This window comes from Mus musculus, chromosome 13, assembly GCF_000001635.26.
Source record: "Mus musculus strain C57BL/6J chromosome 13, GRCm38.p6 C57BL/6J".
NCBI lineage: Eukaryota > Metazoa > Chordata > Mammalia > Rodentia > Muridae > Mus > Mus musculus.
The window spans coordinates 49,592,828-49,607,362 of NC_000079.6; the positions used below are offsets into that span (position 1 = coordinate 49,592,828).

The 14,535-nt window shown below is 39.4% G+C and overlaps 1 protein-coding gene across 8 annotated transcripts in view; it reads right to left on the reverse strand.

The window, feature by feature from the left end:
• Cenpp (centromere protein P) overlaps positions 1-14,535 on the reverse strand; it is a 188,926-nt gene that overhangs the window by 128,803 nt on the left and 45,588 nt on the right. The gene's annotated exons all lie outside the window — the stretch shown is intronic.

Genomic DNA, 14,535 nt, shown 5'->3' on the forward strand with positions numbered 1-14,535 from the left:
TATGTCATCACTTCCAATACTTTTCCTAGGGATGATCAAGTTAAGTAACACTGCTGGTGAAGACACAGCTGTCCTCTCCACCTGAAGGGGACATGAGACAATGGGGGAATGTTGACTTAACAGTAGTCTTTCACTCAAGAAAGATGATTTTTAGTGGCTTTCACATTGTATTTTTATTCTCCCTCTCCTCTCCTCTCCTCTCCTCTCCTCTCCTCTCCTCTCCTCTCCTCTCCTCTCCTCTCTCCTTTCCTCTCCTCTCTTTTCCCCACCCCGCCTCCTCTCTCCTCTGTCCCCTCTCCTACTCTCTCTCCTCCCCTTCTCTCTGAGACAGGGTTTCTCTGTGTAGTCCTAGCTTTTCTGGAACTTGCTCTGTAGACCTGGCTGACCTAAATACCTCCCTGTACCTCTGCTTCCTGAGTGATGAGACTAAAAGTGCATGCTACATTTGTATTTCTAATAAGATATGCGGCACTGGTTCAGCACTCAGAAGGGAATGCTTTGACTTTCTGAGTTACCATCCTAAGATCTAAGGCAAAAATTTCAGGAACATAAGTGCTTTTCTCTCAGAGGACCAGATGAAACAAATTATCTGAGACATGAGATACAGCTAGGAGTAGAGCCTTAGACAGGTCACGCCTGTCAGGCCTCAGGCCACTCTTTGCTAGTGACTGTGAGAATGTAACATTCACGTTCTTCAGTTCACTTTTAAAGTATTTTAAGTAAGCTTTAAGGTAAATATTCTAACTGTTGTGATGAATTCTTTTATTTAGCAGGCATCAATGCTTCACAGAACTCCCATTAAAAAGGAACAAATATAATTCTGGGTATGCCAATAAAGAGAATAAAAAAAAAAACACATGATAAAAGTTCAGTCAAGGCACAATAAACACATGTGTAAACTATAATTTGGAAGTATCTAATCAAACTTGTGAGTGCTGAGAAGCCTCTATTGCTTTTTCTAGTTTGAGCAGGTTGTTAGCATTAGCAGAAGAAAACACTGACCTGCCCACAAGTGCAAAGTTGACAATGCATAATGGATATAAACAAAACTCCACCCATTCATTTGAAAATCCACATCAAGTTATTTAGGGACGGTGTAACAGTGAGAGATAATGAATCACAATGAATGACTGTGACAAAAAAAAAAAAAAAAAAAAAAAGAAAAAAAAAGTGAAGCTTAAGAGTCAACTACTAGCAACATGAGCTAGGCATCCCTGTGATGTAAGACTTAAGGTCCAGTTGATTCTTATGAAATATTTCAAAATAGGATTATAAATGCAATTATTCTTTAACAATAGAAATGTGATACTGTGTCAAAAAATGAGCAAGATCAAACTATCTTTCTTTTTTTTAATTTTTAATATTTTTTATTAGGTATTTTCCTCATTTACAATTCCAATGCTATCCCAAAAGTGCCCAATACCCTCCCCCCACTCACTCCCACTTTTTGGCCCTGGCATTCCCCTCTACCGGGGCATATAAACTTTGCATGTCCAATGGGCCTCTCTTTCCAGTGATGGCCCACTAGGCCATCTTTTGATACATATTCAGCTAGAGTCAAGAGCTCCGGGGTACTGGTTGGTTCATAATGTTGTTCCACTTATAGGGTTGCAGATCCCTTTAGCTCCTTGGGTACTTTCTCTAGCTCCTCCATTGGGGGCCCTGTGATCCATCCAATAGCTGACTGTGAGCATCCATTTTGTGTTTGCGAGGCCCTGGCATAGTCTCACAAGAGACAGCTATATCAGGGTCCTTTCAGCAAAAACTTGCCAGTGTATGTATACAATGGTGTCAGCGTTTGGAAGCTGCTTATGGGATGGATCCCCGGATATGGCAGTCTCTAGATGGTCCATCCTTTTCTCTCAGCTCCAAACTGTGTCTCTGTAACTTCTTCCATCGGTGTTTTGTTCTCAATTCTAAGAAGGTGCAAAGTGTCCACACTTCAGTCTTCATTCTTCTTGAGTTTCATGTGTTTAGCAAATGGTATCTTATATCTTGGGTATTCTAAGTTTCTGGGCTAATATCCACTTATCAGTGAGTACAAATCATTTGAGTTCTTTTGTGATTGGGTTACCTCACTCAGGATGATGCCCTCCAGGTCCACCCATTTGCCTAGGAATTTCATAAATTCATTCTTTTTAATAGCTGAGTAATACTCCACTGTGTATATGTAGCACATTTTTTTTGTATCTATTCCTCTGTTGAGGGGCATCTGGGTACTTTCCAGCTTCTGGCTATTATAATTAAGGCTGCTATGGACATAGTGGAGCAAGTGTCTTTCTTACTAGTTGAAACATCTTCTGGATATATGCCCAGGAGAGGTAGTGTGGGATCCTCCAGCAGTATTATGTCCAATTTTCTGAGGAACCGCCAGACTGATTTCCAGAGTGGTTGTACAAGCTTGCAATCCCACCAAAAATGGAGGAGTGTTCCTCTTTCTCTACATCCTCCCAGCATCTGCTGTCAACTGAATTTTTGATCTTAGCAATTCTGACTGGTGTGAGATGGAATCTCAGGGTTGTTTTGATTTGCATTTCCCTGATGATTAAGGATGCTGAACATTTTCTCAGGTGCTTCTCAGCCATTCGGTATTCCTCAGGTGAGAATTCTTTGTTTAGCTCTGAGCCCCATTTTTTAATGGGGTTATTTGATTTTCTGGAGTCCACCTTCTTGAGTTCTTTATATATATTGGATATTAGTCCCCTATCTGATTTAGGATAGGTAAAGATCCTTTCCCAAACTGTTGGTGACCTTTTTTGTCTTATTGACGGTGTCTTTTGCCTTACAGAAACTTTGCAGTTTTATGAGGTCCCATTTGTCAATTCTCTATATTACAGCACAAGCCATTGCTGTTCTACTCAGGAATTTTTCCCCTGTGCCCATATCTTCGAGGCTTTTCGCCACTTTCTCCTTTATAAGTTTCAGTGGCTCTGGTTTTATGTGGAGCTCCTTGATCCACTTACATTTAACCTTAGTAACAAGGAGATAGGAATGGATCAATTCACATTCTTCTACATGATAACCACCAGTTGTGCCAGCACCATTTGCTGAAAATGCTGTCTTTTTTCCACTGGATGGTTTAGGCTCCCTTGTCGAAGATCAAGTGACCATAGGTGTGTGGGTTCATTTCTGGGTCTTCAATTCTATTCCATTGGTCTACTTGTCTGTTGCTATACCAATACCATGCAGTTTTTATCACAATTGCTCTGTAGTAAAGCTTTAGGTCAGGCATGGTGATTCCACCAGAGGTTCTTTTATCCTTGAGAAGAGTTTTTGCTATCCTAGGTTTTTTGCTATTCCAGATGAATTTGCAGATTGCTCTTTCTAATTCGTTGAAGAGTTGAGTTGGAATTTTGATGGGGATTGCATTGAATCTGTAGATTGCTTTTGGCAAGATAGCCATTTTTACAATGTTGATCCTGCCAATCCATGAGCATGGGAGATCTTTCCATCTTCTGAAATCGTCTTTAATTTCTTTCTTCAGAGACTTGAAGTTCTTATCATACAGATCTTTCACTTCTTTAGTTAGAGTCAAGCCAAGGTATTTTATATTATTTGTGAATATTGAGAAGGGTGTTGTTACCCTAATCTCTTTCTCAGCCTGTTTACTCTTTGTGTAGAGAAAGGCCACTGACTTGTTTGAGTTAATTTTATATCCAGCTACTTCACTAAAGCTGTTTATCAAGGTTAGGAGTCCTCTGGTGGAATTTTTAGGATCACTTATATATACTATCATACCATCTGCAAAAAGTGATATTTTGACTTCCTCTTTTCCAATTTGTATTCCCTTGATCTCCTTTTGTTGTCGAATTGCTCTGGCTAGGACTTCAAGTACAATGTTGAATAGGTAGGGAGAGAGTGGACAGTCCTGGCTAGTCCCTGATTTTAGTGGGATTGCTTCCAGCTTCTCACCATTTACTTTAATGTTGGCTACTGGTTTGCTGTAGATTGCTTTTATCATGTTTAGGTATGGGCCTTGAATTCCTGATCTTTCCAAGACTTTTATCATGAATGGGTGTTGGATCTTGTCGAATGCTTTTTCTGCATCTACGGAGATGATCGTGTGGTTTTTGTCTTTGAGTTTGTTTATATAATGGATTACATTGATGGATTTCCGTATATTAAACCATCCCTGCATACCTGGAATAAAACCTACTTGGTCAGGATGGATGATTGCTTTAATATGTTCTAGGATTTGGTTAGCAAGAATTTTATTGAGTATTTTTGCTTCGATATTCATAAGGGAAATTGGTCTGAAGTTCTCTATCTTTTTTGGATCTTTCTGTGGTTTAGGTATTAGAGCAATTGTGGCTTCATAGAATGAGTTGGGTAGAGTACCTTCTGTTTCTATTTTGTGGAACAGTTTGTGAAGAACTGGGATTAGATCTTCTTTGAAGGTCTGATAGAACTCTGCACTAAACCCATCTGGTCCTGGGCTTTTTTTGGTTGGGAGACTATTAATGACTGCTTCTATTTCTTTAGGGGATATGGGAGTGTTTAGATGGTTAACTTAATCCTGATTTAACTTTGGTGCCTGGTATCTGTCTAGAAATCTGTCCATTTTGTCCAGGTTTTCCAGTTTCGTTGAGTATAGCCTTGTGTAGAAGGATCTGATGGTGTTTTGGATTTCTTCAGGATCTGTTGTTATGTCTCCCTTTTCATTTCTGACTTTGTTAATTAGCATGCTGTCCCTGTGCCCTCTAGTGAGTTTGGCTAAGGGTTTATCTATCTTGTTGATTTTCTCAAAGAACCAGCTCCTCGTTTGGTTGATTCTTTGAATAGTTCTTCTTGTTTCCACTTGGATGATTTCGCCCCTGAGTTTGATTATTTCTTGGCGTCTATTCCTCTTGGGTGAATTTGCTTCCTTTTTTTCTAGAGTTTTAGGTGTGTTGTCAAGCTGCTAGTGTGTACTCTCTCTAGTTTCTTTTTGGAGGCATTCAGAGCTATGAGTTTCCCTCTTAGAAATGCTTTCATTGTGTCCCATAGGTTTGGGTATGTTGTGGCTTCATTTTCATTAAACTCTAAAGAGTCTTTAATTTCTTTATTTCTTCCTTGATCAAGGTATCATTGAGAAGAGTGGTGTTCATTTTCCACGTGAATGTTGGCTTTCCATTATTTATGCTGTTATTAAAGATCAGCCTTAGTCAATGGTGGTCTGATAGGATGCATGGGACAATTTCAATATTTTTGTATCTGTTGAGGCCTGTTTTGTGACTAATTATATCATCAATTTTGGAGAAGGTACCATGAGGTGCTGAAAAGAAGGTATATCCTTATGTTTTAGGATAAAATGTTCTGTAGATATCTGTTAGATCCATTTGTTTCATAACTTCTGTTAGTTTCACTGTATCCATGTTTAGTTTCTGTTTCCATGATCTGTCCATTGGTGAAAGTGGTCTGTTGAAGTCTCTCCACTATTATTGTGTGAGGTGCAATGTGTGCTTTGAGCTTTACTAAAGTAATGAATGAGGCTGCCCTTGCATTTGGAGCATAGATATTCAGAATTGAGAGTTCCTCTTGGAGGATTTTACCTTTGATGAGTATGAAGTGTCCCTCCTTGTCTTTTTTGATAACTTTGGGTTCGACGTCGATTTTATCCGATATTAGAATGGCTACTCCAGCTTGTTTCTTCAGATCATTCGCTTCGAAATTGTTTTCCAGCCTTTCACTCTGAGGTAGTGTCTGTCTTTTTCCCTGAGATGGGTTTCCTGTAAGCAGCAGAATGTTGGGTCCTGTTTGTGTAGCCAGTCTGTTAGTCTATGTCTTTTTATTGGGGAATTGAGTCCATTGATATTAAGAGATATTAAGGAAAAGTAATTGTTGCTTCCTTTTATTTTTGTTGTTAGAGTTGGCATTCTGTTCTTGTGGCTGTCTTCTTTTTGGTTTGTTGAATGATTACTTTCTTGGTTGTTCTAGGGCATGATTTCCGTCCTTGTATTGGTTTTTTTCTGTTATTATCCTTTGAGGGGCTGGATTCGTGAAAAGATAATGTGTGAATTTGGTTTTGTCGTGGAATACTTTGGTTTCTCCATCTATGGTAATTGAGAGTTTGGTTGGGTATAGCAGCCTGTGTTCTCTTATTGTCTGTATAACATCTGTCCAGGCTCTTCTGGCTTTCATAGTCTCTGGTGAAAAGTCTGGTGTAATTCTGATAGGTCTGCCTTTATATGTTACTTGACCTTTCTCCCTTACTGCTTTTAATATTCTCTCCTTATTTAGTGCATTTTTCGTTCTGATTATTATTTGTCGGTTGGAATTTCTTTTCTGGTCCAGTCTATTTGGAGTTCTGTAGGCTTCTTGTATGTTCATGGGCATGTCATTCATTAGGTTTGGGAAGTTTTCTTCTATAATTTTGTTGAAGATATTTGCTGGCCCTTTAAGTTGAAAATCTTCATTCTCATCTACTCCTATTATCCATAGGTTTGGTCTTCTCATTGTGTCCTGGATTTCCTGGATGTTTTGAGTTTGGATCTTTTTGCATTTTGTATTTTCTTTGATTGTTGTGCCGATGTTCTCTATGGAATCTTCTGCACCTGATATTCTCTCTTCCATCTCTTGTATTCTGTTGCTGATGCTCACATCTATGGTTCCAGATTTCTTTCCTAGGGTTTCTATCTCCAGCGTTGCCTCACTTTGGGTTTTCTTTATTGTGTCTACTTCCCTTTTTAGGTTTTGGATGGTTTTATTCAATTTCATCACCTGTTTAGTCATGTTTTTCTGCAATTCTTTAAGTGATTTTTGTGCTTCCTCTTTAAGGTCTTTTGTTTAGCAGTGTTCTCCTGTATTTCTTTGAGTTATTAAAGTCCTTATTGATGTCCTCTACCATCATCATGTGATATGTTTTTAAATCAGGGACTATCTTTTCAGTTGAGTTGGGGTGCCTAGGACTGGGTGGGGCGGGAGTGCTGCGTTCTGATGATGATGGTGAGTGGTCTTGGTTTCTGTTAGTAAGATTCTTACGTTTGCCTTTCGCCATCTGATAATCTCTGGAGTTAGTTGTTATAGTTGTCTCTGGTTAGAGCTTGTTCCTCAGGTGATTATGTTAGCCTCTATCAGCCGACCTGGGAGACTAGCTCTCTTCTGAGTTTCAGTGTTCAGAGTACTCTGCAGGCAAGCTCTCCTCTTGCAGGGAAGGTGCCCAGATATCTGGTGTTCGAACCTGCCTCCTGGCAGAAGTTGATCCACTCACCTGAGGTCCTAAGATCCCGTAGACAGTCCTATGGGGACCTTGGGGGTATTCGCAGAATTCGCGCCCAAGGTGCCCCGGTGCCAAGGTGCCCCGGTGCTGGCGCGGACCCCAGACTATCTTTCTAACTTCTATCATTTTAAAATTTAAAAAGAGTCATTAAAGAAATGCAAACCAAAACCACAATAGAAGATTAGCTTTTCTCACCATAATGGTTACTTCCAAAAAACTATCCAATAACACACACTGGTGAGAACACAAAGATTGGCACCCTCACACAGCTGACAGAAAATGACGCAGAAATTTGGAAACTTCCAGTTAGGTATCAATGAATCAACATTTCTGCTTCTGGGTACATTCCCAAGAGACTTAACAAAGGTTCACACCAAAGTCTACCCACGACCATCCATAGCAGCATTATTCATGATCCAAAAAGAGGATATCAACAGCTGGGTGCGTTGGCACAAAGCTGTGTAATCCCAGCACTTGGGAGTGGAGGGTAAATGTAGGAAGTTTAGAAGTTCAAAGAGATTTTCCCATATGCCGCAAGTTTGAGGCTCCTGGGCTAGACCCTGTGTCAAAAAAAAAAAAAAACAAAAAAACAAAAAAACAAAACAAAAACAAACAAACAAAAAAAACCCAAACTGATAGCAGTTTTCTTTACAAGTAATAAAGTTTTCTAAAATTACTATGATGGTTATTATATAAAAACCTGAATTTAATTAAACCTTTACACAGTTAAAAAGTGAAAATTCTCAATTTTGTTAAGTCTAAAGATTGTTAAGTCTAAAGACACGCCTAACCCTCAAGAGACTGGAGGCTTCAGGGAGTTTAGAGGTCAGGTGGGGTGGGGGTGGTGGCATCCACATGAAACCAGGGTAGGGAGGAGGTGTGGGATGTGGAGCAGTCGGAGGGTGGGTTGGGGAGCGGGTGGAATATGGAGTGCAAAAAAAAAAAAAGAATTACAAATAAAATTAAATTTTTAAAAAAAGGTAATAAGGGGCTGGCCAGATGGCTCTGCGGGTAAGAGCACTGAGTGCTCTTCTGAAGATCCTAAGTTCAAATCCCAGCAACCACATGGTGGTTCACAACCACCCATAGTGAGATGATGCCCTCTTCTGGTGTGTCTGAAGACAGCTACAGTATATTTATGTATAATAATAAATAAATCTTTGGGCATGAGCGAGCGGTGTTGATTGAGAGAGCAGAGGTCCTAAAAATTCAATTCCCAACAACCACATGAAAGCTCACAACCATCTATACAGCTACAGTGTACTCACATACATGAAATAAATAAATAAAAGTGTTTTTAAAAAAAGTAATAAGAAAAAATTTAGTATTAGATACATGGGTACGAAACCTTAAATTTTCACTTCTAAGGTAGGTAACGTTGAATGACTGATTATTCAGCCACTATACACTTTACCTGTCCTCATTTTTAAGGAAGACAATTCTTGTAAAGCTGCAGGAAGGCTATAGAGGCACATGTACTGCAGGTATTCAGAATTAGTAACTTCCTCAGCAAAAGTCTGGGTACCACATAATGCAGGGCTAGCAGTGGCTTTCTCATGCTAGAGGCCACAGAGAACAGAGACAGTATCTGAGACCCTTCTAGCACTGTACTCATATAAAAGGTTAGTGTTAGACACAAGACACTAAGGGTTTCATTCACATTCTTAAGTCTAATATCCTGTGACAAACAAAAACAATTTCATTATTAAACAGTTCAGTACACTTCCAGATGGCTCACCAGAGTGGGACAGTAGGCTTCCTTACACTCCACTCACTCTGCCCTTCAAGGCAACCAAACTCCTCCCACCTTGTATGAAGAACAGCTTTGACTTGCTCAGGTTCTTCCTCCAAAGACACTCAAGTAAACTGTGTCCCAAAGTCCCTACTGCTCTGCTCAAAACCAAGAGGATGTAGGTCTACAAACATTTATGATTAGTAGTACTTAGAAATGACACAGTGAACTCAAACAAATCCAAGGATTTCTTAGTAATCACAAAGAAATAAAAACTTCAATGTTTTTCCTCAGAGAAACTAATGAAGTATTTTCTTTACCTTCTATAACACAGTAGTTACCTGTAGCAATTAACTTGGTAATTATGACAGGAGAAAAAATATGAACATCTATTCTTTACCTGGGGGGGGGAGGAACGGAAATATCTATATCTCTATATCATTCATATATATATATATATATATATATATATATATATATATATATATATATACACACATATATATATATGTGTGTGTGTGTATGTATATATATATACACACACACACATATACATATGTATACATACATATACATACATACGTATATGTGTGTATATACATATATATATATATATATATATATATATGCTACACACACTCCAGTGAAGTTTGCTTGGCAGGCCAAGAGGCCTGGAAGCACTCAAGAGGCAAAGAGTTTCACGGAAACTCACCTCCTGGAACTTTGGTGTTCTCATAATACGTATACTCATACCTACCCTATCCCCGAGTTAGTCAGGTGTATGGATCCACTTGCTCTCTTTTAGTATTATCTTATTATAAGTGCCTTTTAAGACTGAATCCTGACATACATAAGCCTCCACCAGTGTTCCAATGTCCTAGAAAATGCTTGAAGCCGAGGAGCTTGGTAGAGACAGTGAAACTAATTAGGCATTACAAAAGAACCAAGCCGGATTAGCTCAGGGCTAGTCTGCAGAGTGTTTACTTGAGGCAGTAGCCAGTCTCATCCATACACAATGGCCTAGCTAATAGGTGGGTTTACATGAAAGAGCTAGGGAATCCCACTGAGATAGAAATCTTCAGTACAGGCTACATTGCATATTAGAAGCAAGTTGGTGAATTCTTCTGACAAATGGAGATTCTCCACAGATACTTAAAAGTTACACTCATACAAGAATTTATCAGGGCCTAGGAAATAGGGGGGTTGTGGTATTGCATTATTCATTAGAGCAGACCCCCCTGGTGCTAGCTTTCACAAGGCTCAAAGGAGTAGCACTAACTGTGATTAGGGTGTGAAATCCTTAGCTGTCATTAGCTGACCCTAGGCAGGACTGCTTTATCTTTACTGTAAACATTTACCTGGTTACTCTAAGTCCCTTTGTAGTCATTCCTTTGTTTTGTGTCAGGTAACTTCAATGTACTTTGCCTGCTGTGACATCCTACCCTTTATATTCTGTAATATGTAAGACTGGTGTTCACTTTGTGACATTACATTCAGATTCTACACAATCATCTGTGTCCATCTGTCTGTCATTTCCACGGACTCCTTGCCCACCTGCAACTAGAGACCCCGTTCCACACAGACAAATGGACCCAGAGGATCTGCAGCATACACACACACACACACACACACACACACACACACACACACACACACACACACACACATATACATACAGAGGCTAAACTGTGCTTGGAGAAACTAAGAAAACATGTCTATCATAACAAAATTCCAAGATTAGTCAACAGAAATAAACACATTTAGCTTTTAGAAAGGAAATGAAAAGATCCTTCAGAAATATCCTCAAATGCTATTGTTTGAAAATATCTAGTCTGTGTGTAAATATTACTTGAAGCACAGATTGTAAACTTATTCCTTAACTTAATGACTACTAAGCTAAAATACAGATGAGTGTGTATCATATAACACATTTAACCAGCTCCAGGAGGGAAGAAAGCATAAAAGGAAGAAAGGGAAAAAAAAAATCCTCAACTCATCTATAGACTTTTTGTGTTATAAAGAATTCCTATGTCCCCAAGGATGGCTGGAACTAAAATTCTGGTTTCCTGATTCCAAACACATGATTTTCCTTCTAAATCTTGGAAATAAAGTAAAAAAGCAGCTGGAAACAAGATTACAGCATAGCAGCTCAAAGTCCCAAGTCTCTTTCTTGCATGCTCCAATATTCTACAAGGATCTTACTCTAGTTAAAGTAACTATACTTGGTATAACTAAGCAGTGTTAGAAGTAGCATGGCACCAGGCACACTCCTTTCATCACTAAGTGTTCAGACTGTGAATATATTAGACACTAAAAGAAAAAAAGTAAAATCATAGATAAACTATTAGGGAAAAAAAAGCATGTTCTCATCCTCCCATTGTACCATAACCCACGTTCCCTTGTCAGTAAAGTACTTACACTCTCATCTCTTTCATGTGAACAAGAGATCTATGTTGACATAAACACATGAGATTTAAGACAGCAAGCCTGCTATAAGTTCTCTCTCAGAACATCGGATTTAAAAAGTCTTAACTATCTAGTAACTCAGTAGTTCTTACAGGTAGTTTTAAAATATAATTTTTTAATTTATATTTGTGGCACAAGTGCCTACCACATAGTGCCCGAGGGAGTCAGAAGAGGGAACTGGGACCCTGGAGTTTGAGTTACAGTTGCCTGTGATCTGCTCAACTTGAGTGTTACAATCCTAATTTATGTCCCTTGGAAGAGCAGTAAGTACTCTTAGCTGCTAAACTGTCTCTCCTGCTGCAAAAAGGTATCACCCATTTGACAGCTAGAGTGCATAGCGAGGTGATAGGTAGCTTTTAGGTTTTCTTTTTTTTAAAGGCTTTTGTTTTGTAATTCTTTTTATAAAGTTTCTTTAGAATTTTTAATAGTTTAAAAACATTTATTTATTTAATGTATATGAATATATGAGTATGGCATTGGATCCCATTACAGATGTTTGTTAGACACCATGTGGTTGCTAGAATTTGAACTCAGGACCTCTGAAGAACAGCCAGTACTCTTAACTGCTGAGGCATCTTTCCAGCCCTTGTTTTGTAATTCTGGAGACAGGCTCTCATTATGTATAGCCTTGGCTAGCTTAGAATTAAACAAACAAAACAACAACAACAACAACAAACCTGCCTGACTCTGCCTTCCAAGCCTTGGGATTAAAGACAGGCTCTACCATAACTGACATTTAGCAGTATCAGGAGATTTATTTAGTTTTTCCACTGGGGACTACTGCTACTTGCATCTAATGAGCAGGGAGACAAGGTACTTTACAAATACACTCAGTACACATACACTAGCCCACAACAAAGAACAATAAGGTCCAAAGTAACAATACAGAGGCCAAAGAACTCTACAGTAATTAAAATATGGTTCAATATGTATAGAAAGTGAGCCTCCTTGGAACCGGAGAGATGGGTTAGTGGTTAAAAGCACTTGTTACTCTTCCAGAAGACCCATGTTCAATTCCCAACACTATATGTAGGCTCATGGCTTTAACTCTAGTTCCAGGTGATCTGACCCTCTCTTCTGGACTCTTTGGGTATCAAGCTTGTAGGTGGCACAGAGATACACATGCAGGCAAAATATCTACCACATAAATTTGAGAGGGGGAGCTGGGAAGTGCTAAGGTTACGTATGGGTGCCACCATACCCGTCTTATGCATGGGTGGCAATGGAACTCAGGGCTTCTTGAATATTAGGCAAACACTCTATTAACTGAGCTACATGCTATCCCAGAAATTCAATTCCACTGAGCACATTTTTAGTTGCGTACTGCTGAGAAACAATTAGGAGGAAGAAGCACAGACTAATGAGGTACCCTTGAAAAAATAAAGCCCCTCTAAGGCATCAAGGGTACTGCAACAGGGTTACCTAAACAAATGTCATAGAGCAAATTCTTATAGGATAGTGAAAGAACTCAGTGGGGAAACCCCCACTCAGCTCCCGATTCGGCGTGCACCCAAGAATCACGAATAGAACACAACACCTTGATTTAACAACAAGAGGTTTTTTAATGGCGGAGCTCCGGAGCTCCGGGTCGAAACGTATCTCACATAACAGGAGACAGTGGATTCGACCACGAGGCTTGGAAGCTAGGGGTTTTTATAGAAAAGGAGTGGGGCTGGGGGAGGAATTGGCGCGGTTTCACATGATTGGTCCATTTAAACATCAGCAGCCTGTAACATTTAACTTAGGTCAGAGGGGTGGGAGCTAGGGAGGCGATGGGCTTGCCCGGGCATGTCCTGGTCTGTTCTGCTATGTTCTCAGCCCCAGGTTTCAAAGCTCAGAAACAACTCTTTGGGCTATTTAACATACATTACATGAATTACAGTTTTATTTCCTTTCAATAGGATGCCTGCTATAAAACATTCAGCAGCTTTCACGTTTAATAGAGAAAGTTAAGACATTTTCTACCAGAATGTAACATTTCTTTCTGAAATGGAAAACAACCTCAGCTCCAAACAGTTCTATAGGGAACAGGATCTAGAGGCTCTGGCTTTCTCTAGAGTGGTTGAACTTGGCTTTATCTTCCCAGAACTGATTATATTATCTTTGTTCTGTCTTTGTTTTGGATGAGACTGGTCACACACAATAGTTTTAGGGGTTGATTAACCATGTCAGAAAGACCACTTACAGGACTTAGAATGGGAGTTTAGGCTATGCACAATTAGTCAGCTGAGGAATCAGTTAATCCAAAGCATGCTCTAGACTCTGTTCCAGCATCTCTGTCCTAGGTCAGCCACAACCATTAGTTGAACTTTCTTTAGTGACTTCTTATTCCTTTCAGAGAATTGAACACAGTTCCTCTGCAAGGACAAGTGCTCTACACTGCTGAGCTATCTCTCCAGCCCCCATGCTCTATTTTAAATATTTATCCACGTTTTGCTTTAGGAAAAATAATTGTGACTACTCAAGTGCCAAAGAATAATAAAATAAAAGTAATTGGGGGGGTATAGGGGGTGGGGGACAAGGGCTATGTAATCCAGGCTAGCCCTGAATTCTCTATCCTCTGTCTCTCACTCTCAAGTGTTAAAATTATAAGTATTTGAGACTTTAAAGATGCTTACATGGTATCTATGCTACTACTTCAGTTTTGTTTTGTTTTTGTTTGTTTACTTGCTTGTTTTTTTAAGATAGGGTCTCATTATGTAGCTCTGGATGGTCTGGAACTCAGTGTAGACTAGACTAACAGGGATCCACCTGTCTATATTTCCTGGGTGCTGGAATTAAAGGTGTTTACCACTACACCCACTCCCTACTTTAGTTTTCCAAAATTGAATATAAAATTTCATTCAGTAAAATTTTTTGCTACTACAAAATTTTGGAATCAAACTTCTTTTTAAAAGCTATTTCACAATTCTATGAACTAAAAAAAAGGAATTTAAAACCAAAATGCAGCCAAGCAGTGATGGCACAAACCTTTAATCCCACACTCAGGAGGCAGAGGCAAGTAGATCTCTGAGTCCAAGGCCAGCCTGTTCTGTAAAGTGAGTTCCAAGACAGCCAAGGCTACATAGAGAAACCCTAGCATGAACGACCCCCTCCAGAAAACCCTAGCATGAATGACCCCCTCCAGAAAAACAGTAAC